At 47.7% G+C, this 12,907-nt stretch overlaps 1 protein-coding gene across 1 annotated transcript in view; it reads left to right on the forward strand.

Moving 5' to 3' along the window:
• The first annotated feature begins 843 nt into the window (after positions 1-843).
• The window catches only part of NMRK1 (nicotinamide riboside kinase 1), a 71,761-nt gene continuing 59,697 nt past the window's right edge, over positions 844-12,907 (forward strand). The window contains exons 1-3 of the mRNA XM_082260620.1: positions 844-925; positions 2,482-2,560; positions 6,089-6,156. The gene's annotated coding sequence lies outside the window, so the exon portion shown is untranslated. The remainder of the gene's footprint in view (positions 926-2,481; positions 2,561-6,088; positions 6,157-12,907) is intronic.

The following is a 12,907-nucleotide window of genomic DNA, read 5'->3' on the forward strand; positions in this document are numbered from 1 at the left end:
GGTTCCATTGCACTGAATGGAGCGTGACTTGTCAGGTGGCTAAGTTGCCTGACAAGTTGCCCCAGTGTGAACCGGGACTAAAGGAACAGTGTAAAAATAAAAAAATAAAAAGTAAAATAAATAAGAAAAAAAATTTAAAGTGCCCTGTCCCTCTCAGGTTGCGCGCAGAAGCGAACGCATACACAAGTTGCGCCCACATATGTAAACAGCATTCAAACCACACATGTGAGTGAGAGCAATAATTCTAGCACTAGAACTCCTCTGTAACTCTAAATTGATAATCTGTAGAAATTTTTAAAGCGTCGCCTATGGAGATTTTTAAGTACCCATGTTTGCCGCCATTCCACGAGCGTGCACAATTTTGAAGCATGACATGTTAGGTATATATTTACTCAGTGTAACATTATCTTTCACATTATAGAAAAAAAAATTGGCTAACTTTACTTTTTTCTTATTTTTTTATTTTAAAAAGTGTATTTTTTCCCCCAAAAAATTGCGTTTGTAAGACCGCTGCTCAAATACGGTGTGACATAAGGTATTGCAACAATATCCATTTTATTCTCTAGGGTCTCTACTAAAAAAATATATGTTTGGGTTTTCTAAGTAATTTTCTAGCAAAAAATACTGATTTTAACTTGTACACAACATGTGTCAGAATTAAGCTTGATCCTTAAGTGGTTAAACCCATTATCTTGCGTGCTAAAAGACAATTCCTTCTGAAAAAGGTTTACACTTCACTCACTATGCTGAATGAAAAGAAAGATAGCTGCATGTTTGGAGTTCTGTTTCTTTTGTTAATGTATTACTATTGTAAAAGCATCTGTCACTACCTTTTTTTTTAGGACCACGTGACTTGTAAGTTCAGCAGGCCAAGAATATTCGTCCTGCCCACTTCCACTGACAGAGGAGCGCAGAGGGTAAGAATGTGAATCTCCAGGGAACACCATGGGACTGAATGCTTTGCTTTTTGTCTTATTACTGGGAATTTGTACTTTACTTTACTTTAAGTTGTTTTACGTGAATATGATCTGCCTAATGTAAATAATCTTACTAGTTTAGGTTAATGTTTAAAAACCTTGTTCTTGTCACACTCGCCTGTTCCTTGCTCCAGCACTGGGTCTTTCCCTCTGTGTGTAGCCACAGAGCGGGCACTGTCTTAAAGCGCTAGCATGAGAGTTTCTCAGCATTCAATCACCATGTCCACATGTTAGCACCCGGACCTTCCTGCGTTCTCATCTATTTTTTATTTTTTGTGTCTCTGCGATCCTATGTGCTCCAGCCTTGCGTCCAGTGTATTCCAGCCAGTGTGTGCCAGCATTGTGTCCATCTGTCTGTATCCTGCTTTTGTCACTCTGTGCACACCAATCTGCAGTCAGTCTTGCTTCACCGTCGTGTATCACTCACTCTGCTTTCTGGTTGTCTCTCAGTGTATTTGTGTGCTCTCTGATCTTTCCCTGTGTACCCTACGCACTAGGAAGCCCAGTGCTTCAGTGCTGCTCTCAGATCAGTCGGAGGGCTGCAGCCTGGCTATCCCCTGCATCACAGCATCTCCACCACTATGAGCTCTGGTGAAAACCAGATGGTATTTTAAATCCTGTGCCTTTTCAGGGCTCTTACCACTGCTAAGTAAGCGGCCAGTCGAGTCCTCTGTGTGCACCCTGTGGCTTTCACCACTGTCCACCCAGCTGCTACAAAAGGTTGTGGCCAACCACTCTGGATTCCCAAGTCATAACATTTCTTACAAGCAGTTATGTGTACATGTACAATACAAAAATATTGGTGCAAATCGCACTGCAAATAATAGCATGCAATTTGAACAGGAATTTGGTGGGATTCCTGCCCAAAACTCATGCGATTTCCCCCACTGCTCCTGTGTGTGTGTGTGTGTGTGTGTGTGTGTGTATAGAAAGGGAAAAGCGACTAGGGGGCAGTTGAATAAAAATGTTAGAACTCACAGTACATATCTAACCAAATGCAAAATCTGCATTGGTGTCCTGGTCCCGCAGATGATAGCAAATCACGGCTGCTGGAGGTGTTCACGGGTCTAGAGGAGAATTTTGGGGACCCTGTGGTATAGTGAGAAAGGGATGTCAGCTTGGGGACGGAGCGCCAGACATCTCCTCCAGCCCTTGTGAGCACTTCCAGCAGCCATGATTTGTTATCATCGGCGGGACTGGGACACCTATGCAGATTTTGCATCTGGCCAGATATGTACTGCAGGTTTTAACGTTTTTAGTAAACTGCCCACTGGATGGTATTTTTCTCTTTCTATACGAACACACCCACACAGTAGCAATGGAGAAAATCGCATACGGTTTGGACAGGAATCACACCGCATTTCTGTTCACATTGCATGCGATTCTTTGCAGTGCGATTTGCGCCCATTCATTTTGTATTGACACAAATCGCACCACAAAGTATTCTGTTTCTTTTGTTTATGTGTTACTATTGTAAAAGCATTGGTCACTACCTTTTTTCTAGGACTTGTAACTTCAGCAAGCCAAGAATATTCATCCTGCCCATTTCCACTGACAGAGGAGTGCAGAGAGCAGAACACAAGGTAAAAATGTGAATCTCCAGGGAACACCATGGGAGTGCCAATACTAATGTAGATGCTTGGTATCAGCACCGATACCGGTATCAGTGTATCCCTAATTAAAATCATTTTAGTCAACAAATCTAATGGGTTTAGTTAAATTGTATTGCATTATTTAGGCATTTCTCTAGAATTTCCAAACAATCTAATAACATGTTATTTTTATAGTATTAAAGTATTCAGTCATTTTCTCATTTTTCCATCTATTGAGTTTTAACTTTGGATTGTAAAACATTTTTTTTTCTGCCAGTAAATACCTTCTACAGCCCACTTCCTCTTTCTTTTATGGTCATTTGCCTAGGCTAATGACCTCATGCACAGCTCTCTCTCACTCTTGTGAGAGTTTGTCAGCAAGGGAGGAAGGGATGAGTCATAGGAAAGCCAATGATAGCTGCAGAGCTGGAAGGGGCTGGATGAGGGTGGAGATAACAGCAGACTGCAGAGGTCTATTCATCCAGAGAGGAGAAATGTGCAGGCAAGCAAGTGGTGCAGCCAGACTTAGTGGAGGAAGATTTCTGCAGCATATTTGGCAAGTATAGAATCACAGAGTATATAAAAAATGATGCAAAGTGGTTGGAGGGAAGCTTTAGAATGGCAAAGATGTTTTTAATACAAATTATGTGAGCAGAGTGCAGTTCCTCTTTAGGGTTTGAACAAACTACAAACACAGATTTAGCCATTCTATAAATCGGAAGTTCACATGGGTTAATGTGCCGCCCTCACAATTTTGTTTTGTTTTGTTGACGAAGATTGGAATAGATTTTTGTCATAGTTTTTTATCAATTGACGAAAATTCTAATTGATTTTAGTTTAGTTAAACTAGATAAAATTGATGTCCTTTTTTCCCACAAATAGAGCTTTCTTTTGGTGGTATTTGATCACCTCTGTCGTTTTTATTTTTTGCGCTATAAACCAAAAAAGACCGAAAATTTTGTGAAAAAAAAAAAAAAAAACAATGTTTTACTTTCTGCTATAAAACACATCCAATAAAAAAAAAATTAAAAAATCTAATTTCTTCATCAATTCAAGCTAATATTTATTCTGCTACATATTTTTGGTAAAAAAAAAATCCCAATAAGGACATATTGATTGGTTATCGCTTCTACAAACTATGGGATACTTTTATGGCATTTTTATTTATTTTTCGTTTGTTTTTATTAGTAATAGCGGTGATCAGCGATTTTTAGCTGGACTGCGACATTACGGCGAACAAATCGGACACCTAACTGACACTTTGGACACTTTTTTTGGGGACCAGTGACATTATTACAGTGATCAGTGCTAAAAATATGTACTGTTACTATACTAATGACACTGGCAGGGAAGAGGTTAACATCGGAGGCGATCAAAGGGTTAAATGTGTCCCTAGGGGGTGCTTGCTAACTGTATGGGGGATATTCTGACTGGGGGAAGACAGAGATCCGTGTTCCTGTTTGTTCTCCGCTGACAGAATGGCTATGTAAACAAGGCAGATCGTCGTTCTGCCTCTCTAGGACCTGCTGGTTGGCTCCCGCTGTGATTGAACGTTCTGCCTCTCTCTGGAAAGATCAGCGGGTCCCGGCGGACATCGCGTCTGCTGATTGGCTCCTGCTGTGTCCAATCACAGCGGGAGCGGGATGTTGGCAGCGCGCGCCTCAGACCAGGAAGAAGATGCGACGTACAGGTATGTCGGCGCAGTCGGGTTTCCCTGCCGCAGTAAATGTGTGGTGGGCGGTCCGGAAGGGGTTAAATAGCTAGAAAATCTCCTTCTCTGATAATGAGTCCCTGCAACCACCCAAAATCTACCAATCTGTATTGGAAGTGCAGTTATTAACCTCCCCCCATCCGCGCTGCAGCCTATATACGGCTGCAGCGCGGACTCGAATTTTCGGGAGCCCGTTTTTAAACGGCCTCCCAGTGACACGCCCCCAGCGCGCTCCCGCGAGCGCGCAGCGGGGAAAATCTGTGTCGGCCGTGTCCCTTGGACACGGCCGATCACAGATCGTGGTGAATGGCCAATCACAGCGGCCATTCACCACGTGATCGGGCCGTCCAATGAGCGATGATCTCATATGTAAACATATGAGATCATCTCTCATCGCCGGCGCTCCTTCCTCACACGGAGCCTGCAGTGTGAGGAAGGAGGGGAGCCGTTAGCCGCCGGGGACACACAGGAATGTAATCAGGGCACTGATCACCAGTGCCCTGATTACTAGAGGTAAAAACATACACACATTGCCCCCCCATCAGTGCCCACAGTGCCCGCCATCAGTGCCCCCCATCAATGCCCACAATCAGTGCCCATAGTGCTGCCAGTCAGTGCCCATCAGTGCCTGCTCATATAGGCACTGATGAGCACTGACTGGCAGCACTATGGGCACTGAGTGTGGGCACTGATGGTGCTGCCCATCAGTGCCGCTCATCAGTGCCACTCGTCAGTGTCCAGTGCCATCCGCCAGTGCCCATCAGTGCCGCCTGTCAGTGCCGCCTCTCAGTGCCCAGCAGTGCCACCTCTCAGTGCCCAGCAGTGCCGCCTATCAGTGCTCATCAGTGCCGCCTATCAGTGCTCATCAGTGCCGCCTATCAGTGCCGCCTATCAGTGCTCATCAGTGCGGCATATTAGTACCTCCTCATCAGTGCCCATAAGTGCCACCTCATCAGTGCCCATCAGTGCAGCCTATCAGTGCCCATCAGTGCCGCCTCATCAGCGCACATCAGTGAAGGAGAAAAATGTATTTTCAAAATTTACTCGCAGAAAATAAGAAAAACTTTTTTTTTTTCAAAATTTTCTGTCTTTATTCTTTTTTTTTGTAAAAAATAAAAAACCCAGAGATGATTAAATACCACCAAAAGAAAGCTCTATTTGTGTGAAAAAAATGATAACAATTTCATATGGGTACAGTGTAGCATGACCGCGCAATTGTCATTCAAAGTGTGAGAGCGCTGAAAGCTGAAAATTGGCCTGGATGGGAAGGGGGTTTAAGTGCACAGTAGGCAAGTAGTTAAAACATGGAACAGCAGTCATGAAAAATGTGAAAGTCACATCAAAAACTACTGTCAAGGTTATAATAATAATTCAAAATATGTACTTTATGAAAGAGGCTTCCCTTTAAAATGCTATATGTACTTCCTGCTCCACGTGGTTTGGGGATTTAACATGTCTCATTTCAGGTGAAGCGAAACGTCCCAACACCTGAGTCTTGTTAGCATGGAGCTAATGGAAATGAAATGTGTCTTCTTCTTGAATAAACAATCTCAGTTTTTATATCTGTAACACTAATGACTCAGCAATTGTTAAAAAGCCTGTATGTTATATATTTCACAATTTGCCTAGCTTGCTAAAATTTGTGAAAAATTCTAGCATACTACATTGGATTGCCAGTATCAGGACATGACTGAAAAAAATAAAATGTGTATATTTAGCTAAGTAAGCAATTGAAATAAAATACATTTGTTTTGTCTAAATCAGCATTTTTTTCCAAGATAATTACAAGCCTTTTTTTTATTTTGTAGTGGAACATTGGGAGAAATTTAGAAGAACATTCTTCTGAATTCATGTAATGGAAACTACATAAACACAGGTAAATATATACATGAATGTGTAACTACAGTGGGTATAGAAAAGAATCACCACCTTTAAAATAATCACATTTTGTTGCTTTGTAGCCTAAAATGAAGACACACAGTTTTTGTTTAACCACTTTACCACCGGAGGATTTTGCTGTCTTAGGTCTGGGCCACTTTTTGCGATTCGGCACTGTGCAACTTTAACTGACAATTGCGCGGTCGTGCAATGCCGTACCCAAACGAAATTTACGTCCTTTTTTTTTCCACAAACAGAGTTTCTCTTACGTCCTCCGACAGTCGCCGCCTCTTCATATTCGTCACATATGGGGTATTAGACTTTGCTCCGAAGGAGTAGCTAGGCAACAGAATATGTTAACAATAAAGCTTTAACATATCCCACCCTCAAGGGGTGGTCCCCTCAGTCAATACCCTCCTACTTCCTGCAACCATATCTCAGTTTTAATGTCTAGCTTGTCAGGAGTGGCTGGCTCTCTCTGTGCTGGGACTTTTTGTCCCAGACTCTTTCTTCTTTTTGATATTTTGTTTGAGTTTTCTCTCTACCTTTACTTAGCTGTTATTTTTGTCAGCATTAGTTAGTTCTTCGGACGAAGAGGATCATGCGGACTGGGTCTCGGGCTGATCCCCCTGGTCGCAGGTCGTGGGTCAGTGGCTTCCCAGTCTGCCATCGAGCGTTCGGCCAGGTAACGCTCCTGGCACAGTGAACGACCCATCCCTGTTCGGTGCAGGGATGATTGGTGAGGTGGCTACCTCACCGGACGCTGTGCGGTTTCTGAACCGCCATTGTGTGCGTCTTGAATTGCGACTCTCCCTGCCTCATGTGCAGCGGCTTGTTCGCCTGTGCGGGTTCCCCACGCCATGTGAGGTAAGTGTATCTATGTGGGGACCTGTCTGTCTGGGGGGGGTCTCAGTCTGGGACTGTGTAACCTGCCTTTAATCACACTGCTTGTCTCCCTATCTCTCGGCTGCATGCTGTGGGCTGCAAGGGGGGGGGGGAGCTGTATGACACTGAGTATGTCAGGCTGGGCAGTGTGAGGAGCTGTGTGCTGTGGGGCATGTTTTTAATGGCATGTTGGGGCATATACAGCGATCGCTGCGGCGATCTAACATGTATCCATATAATGGGATAATATTGTGTGTGATTTTATGCACTGTGGAGCGGCGATTTCGGCGCCAAACGACGCCATTTTACCGGCGCCCGCTCCGGCCGCATGGTTTACATGCACGGCGGCCATTTTCTTGTAGCCTCCATAGGCTTACATAGAGCGCCCTGGCAGCATCACTTCCTCTCTCCTGGAAGCACCGATCGAGGCAGCAGCAGCAGCGGAGTCTCCTCAGGTTTTATCCTTCTATTCCTGTGTTCCATTGCCTGTATTCAGTCTGTATATTCCCTGTGGGGGTCTCATTGTGCCTGAGTGTGGTGCGGTGGGCTGCGCTTGCCGCGCTTGCTGTAAGGGGGCAGTTAACCCTTGGTTGTCTGGCATACAGGGGCAATGGATTCTCAGGAGGGCAAGTTTCCCACAGTATTGGTGGAAAGCTGTTTCCCCCCCAGGGGGGGATTTAGCCACTATTGTGGCTGGCCTTGCTGCACAGGTGCAAATGCTGGTGGCTGCTCAATCTACAAAACGGCCCAGAGTTGCTCTGTCCTCTGATTCTGAGGGTGAAGGTGATGGGGCTGTTCTGGCGGGGACCTCCCTATCGGGGTCCCGCTCCTCTCTTGATCTAGTGGGGTCTGAGGTAGAGGCTGAAGTTGAGGGGGTTGATAATTCTCCCCCTGGCTCGCCTGAAGAGCTTGCAATCATGGATGAGTTGATTGCTTCCATTAAGCAGACGCTACGTTTGCAGGACGAGGTGTGTCCCCCAGCTGCCTTGGCGGCTTATGGGACGCAGAGAAAACGCAGGACGCCGCAGGTTTTTCCCTGCAATGCTGATTTTCAGCGCGCTGTTAAGGACCAATGGCGCGATTTGCGCAAGCCTTTTGCGGTACCAAGTAAATTTAAGCTGCGTTATCCTTTCTCGCCTGCCACTGATGAACGGTGGTGTGTGCCTCCGCCAGTGGATCATTCTATTGCGGTTTTGAACAAAGCCACTGCGATCCCTGCAGAGGGATCCCCTGTTTTCCGTGATGCCACGGATAGGAGACTGGAGTCTCTTGCCCGTCATACTTATTCTGTTACGGGTTCTATGCTTAAGGCTCTGTTTGCTTCTCTCATGGCGGCCCAGGCGATCGCAAGTTGGACGCAGATGCTTAGGCGCGTCCTAGTGGCCGACTCGGCCTCGCCGGCGACCCTGGATATGGTGGATCAGATCCACCAGGGTGTCATGTATCTGTGTGATGCGGACCTGGACCTGATTCCGTTGGCTGCGCGTGTGCACAGCGTGGCGGTGTTGTCTCGCCGCCTGGTTTGGTTGAAATGTTGGTCGGTGGACCAATCTTCACGTAAAACCTTAGCCAATCTGCCTTATGATGGGTCTCGCCTTTTTGGGGAGTCCCTGGATGTGTTGATTAAGGGGATTACCGGGGGTAAGAGCACTCTCTTGCCCCATTTCCCCAAGGCTAAGGGGGCTTCTGGGAAGAAGCATGCTCATTTTCGGCCCCCTCAGGGGTCCTTTCGTGCCTTTCGGCCGCACTACAAGGGCAAACCGTTCAAGGGCCAAGGCTCTCAGAAGAAGCCCTGGTCTGGGAAACAGAAGTCCGGTCAATCCGGACCTGCGGCCCATAACAGTTCGGCCTGAAGGGGCGCCCTCACCCAGTTTTGGGGTGGGGGGACGCTTGCTCGGTTTTCTTCAGCCCTGGTTGGCCCGTGTGAGGGACAGATGGGTTCTGGAAATCGTTCGATCTGGTTACAAGATCGAGTTTCTCTCTCGGCCGGAGAGCAGATTTTTTCCCTCAAATCTTCAACTGTCTCCAGAGCGCCTGCGGGATCTGCACCTGGCGGTGCGGGACCTGAGGGCTCAGGGAGTGGTGGTTCCGGTGCCTCATCGGGACAGATTTCGGGGGTTTTATTCCAATCTGTTCACCGTGCCCAGGAAGGAGGGCAAGGTTCGTCCGATTCTGGACTTGAAAGCTCTGAACCGCTCTGTGCGGGTTCGCAAGTTCCGCATGGAATCCCTGCGCTCGGTGGTGGCTGCCCTGGTTCCGGGGGAATTCATGGCCTCCATCGATTTGAAGGATGCGTACCTTCACATCCCCATATTCGAGGGTCATCAGAGGTACCTTCGATTTGCCATTGCGGAGGATCACTACCAGTTTGTGGCGTCGCCTCGGCTCCGCGGGTCTTCACCAAGGTGCTTGCACCGGTTCTGGCATTATTGAGAGCCCAGGGCATTTCTGTCCTGGGGTATCTGGACGACATTCTGGTTCGGTCTGCGACCAGACAGGGTCTGGAGAAGGACCTGTCTCTCACAATGCAAACTCTGCAGGAGTTCGGTTGGACGATAAATGTTCCAAAGTCGACACTGAGTCCGTCGGTTCGTCTCCCCTATCTGGGAATGATACTGGACTCGGTGCAGGCGAAGGTCTTCCTGCCGGAAGACAAACTCAGGACTCTTCAGGAGGAAGTCAGGTCCCTCAGGGACGTTCCACACTCGTCTCTGCGGACGGGTATGAGATGTCTGGGATTGATGGTCTCGGCCTTCGAGGCGATTCCTTTCGCGCAGTTTCACACGCGGGGTCTCCAAGCGGAGATCCTGTCCAGGTGGGACGGGCGACCTCAATCTCTGGATCTTCAGATCTCGTTGAGTCATCGCACCAGGGAAAACCTTCTGTGGTGGCTCCAGTCCCCGTTGGTGTCCGGGGGCAAGTCGTTTCGTCCGATCTCGTGGACGATAATCACCACGGACGCCAGCCTGTCGGGCTGGGGTGGTGTTCTGGGCGTTCTGTCCGCCCAGGGGACCTGGTCGGAGGGGGAGTCTTCCCTTCCGATCAACATTCTGGAATTGCGTGCGATAAGGCTCTGTCTTCATCGCTGGACGGACCGGCTGCAGGGCTGCCCGGTTCGGGTGCAGACGGACAATGCCACGGCGGTGGCCTACATCAACCACCAAGGGGGCACCAGGAGTGCCCGAGCGGCTCGAGAAGTGGCCGACATTCTGTCTTGGGCCGAGACTCATGTCCCGGCGATAACGGCGGTTCACATTCCGGGAGTGGAGAACTGGCAGGCGGACTATCTGAGTCGCCAGACCCTGGATCAGGGGGAATGGTCTCTCCACCCGGCTGTCTTCCAGATGTTGTGCGCGAAGTGGGGTCTTCCAGATGTGGACCTGTTCGCGTCTCGCCTCAACTACAAGGTGAAGAGGTTCGTGGCAAGGACGCGCGACCCTCGGGCAGACGCGTCGGACGCGTTAGTGGCCCCGTGGCATCAGTACAGGCTGATGTACGCGTTTCCACCGATTCAGTTGCTGTCCAGGTTCCTTCGCAGGTTGCACTCGGAACGCAGCACGGTGATTCTTGTGGCACCGGACTGGCCTCGCCGGTCCTGGTACGCAGACCTCGTGAATCTGGCGGTCGACGCTCCTTGGCGTCTGCCTCTTCGAGACGATCTACTGTCTCAAGGACCGATTTACCATCCTGCTTTACAGTCGCTGGCTTTGACGGCCTGGCTGTTGAGACCGAGGTCCTGAAGGAGAAGGGTCTCTCTCCAGAGGTCGTTCATACTTTGATCAACGCGAGGAAGTCTTCCTCGGGGAAGGTTTATTACCGTACTTGGAAGGCCTATTTTGCCTGGTGTGAGTCCAGGGGGTTTTCACCCCGCACGTACTCGGTTTCCCGTGTGCTGTCTTTCCTTCAGACGGGTGTCGATCAGCGTTTGGCGCTGGCTACGATTAAGGGTCAGGTGTCGGCGCTGGCCGTTCTGTTTCAACGTCCCGTGGCTTCCAACTCCTTGGTTGGCACTTTTATTCAGGGTGTGCGGCATCTGGTTCCTCCTAGGAGGGATCCTTTGCCCCCTTGGGACTTGAATCTCGTTCTATCTGTGTTACAACGTGCTCCTTTTGAACAGATCAGGGAGATCTCGTTGTCTATGTTGTCCAAAAAGGTCGCCTTTTTGGTGGCGATCACTTCGGCTCGCAGAGTGTCGGAACTGGCGGCTTTGTCCTGCAAGTCTCCGTACCTGGTTGTTCATTTGGATAAGGTGGTCTTGCGACCTAATCCTTCTTTTCTACCGAAACGAGTTTCGGAATTCCTTCTTAACGAGGATATTGTTTTGCCTTCGTTGTGCACGAAGCCTAAACATCCGAAGGAGGTGAGATTGCACTCTCTGGATGTTGTTCGGGCGATAAGGGTTTACCTTAAATCGACTGAGTCTTTTCGTAAGACTGACTCCTTGTTTGTTCTTCCAGAGGGTCCTCGGAAGGGCATGGCGGCTTCCGCCTCTACCATTGCCAAATGGATCAGGCAGACCATTGAACAGGCCTATGCCTTGCAGGGGAAGGTTCCCCCTGTGCCTGTGAAGGCGCACTCTACTAGATCACTGAGTACGTCTTGGGCCTGCCGTCATGGGGCTTCTGTAGCCCAGGTGTGTAAGGCGGCGACTTGGTCGACCGTACACACTTTCACAAAATTCTACAAAGTAGATGTTCAGGCATCGGCGGATGCTTCCTTTGGCCGCAAGGTTCTTAGTGCGGCTGTTCCATAGGGTCCCTTGTTGGGGACTCCTGGCTGTTGGGATAGTTTTTTGTATCCCCTGGTTTTTTTGTCTTTTCCTGGGTTGTTGCTCCTGTTGAGCACTTGTTTTTGCTGTTGCCCAGCTGGTTTCCTTCCTTTGGTAAGGTTCCTTTCTTTGATGTGGAGACTGCGTTACCTTTCGGCGCGGATGCGTTTCCCACCCCTCATGTTTGCACTGCTTTGGGACGTCCCCATATGTGACGAATATGAAGAGGCGGCGACTGTCGGAGGACGTAAGAGAAAACGGAATTTTTGTAAAATCTTACCTGTAAAATTCCTTTCTCTGAGTCCTCCGACAGTCGCCGCCCCCGCCCCTCTTCTGGGGTTTGAATGTATACTCTACTGCTATTCCACTAAAACTGAGATATGGTTGCAGGAAGTAGGAGGGTATTGACTGAGGGGACCACCCCTTGAGGGTGGGATATGTTAAAGCTTTATTGTTAACATATTCTGTTGCCTAGCTACTCCTTCGGAGCAAAGTCTAATACCCCATATGTGACGAATATGAAGAGGCGGCGACTGTCGGAGGACTCAGAGAAAGGAATTTTACAGGTAAGATTTTACAAAAATTCCGTTTTTCTTTTGGTGGTATTCGATCACCTGTGTGATTTTTACTTTTTGCGCCATAAACAAAAAAAGAGCATAAATTTTGAAAAAATAATATTTTTCACATTTTTTTATATGAAATTCCCCCCCCCCAAAAATGTAAAAATCAAAATTTTTTTAAATTTTTGGCCAATTTGTTTTCTGCTACCTATGTTTGGTAAAAAAAATCACAATAAGCGTATTTTGATTGGTTTGCGCAAAAGGTATTGCGTTTACTAACTAAGGGAAAGATTTCTGTCATTTTTGGTGTTTTTTTTTTTTTAACGACTAATGGCGGCGATCTGTAATTTTTTTTTGCGGGACTGCGACATTGCGTTGGACAGATCGGACCCTTGACTGACATTTTTGACACTTTTGGGGGTACCAGTGACATTTCTATAGTAATCAGTGCTATACATATGCACTGTTACTGTAAAAATGACACTGGCAGGGAAGGGGTTAATTTTATTGGAGAGAGAGAGGGGTTAATGTATGCC

This window comes from Pelophylax lessonae, assembly GCF_965119305.1.
Source record: "Pelophylax lessonae genome assembly, chromosome: 1".
Classification (NCBI taxonomy): Eukaryota; Metazoa; Chordata; class Amphibia; order Anura; family Ranidae; genus Pelophylax; species Pelophylax lessonae.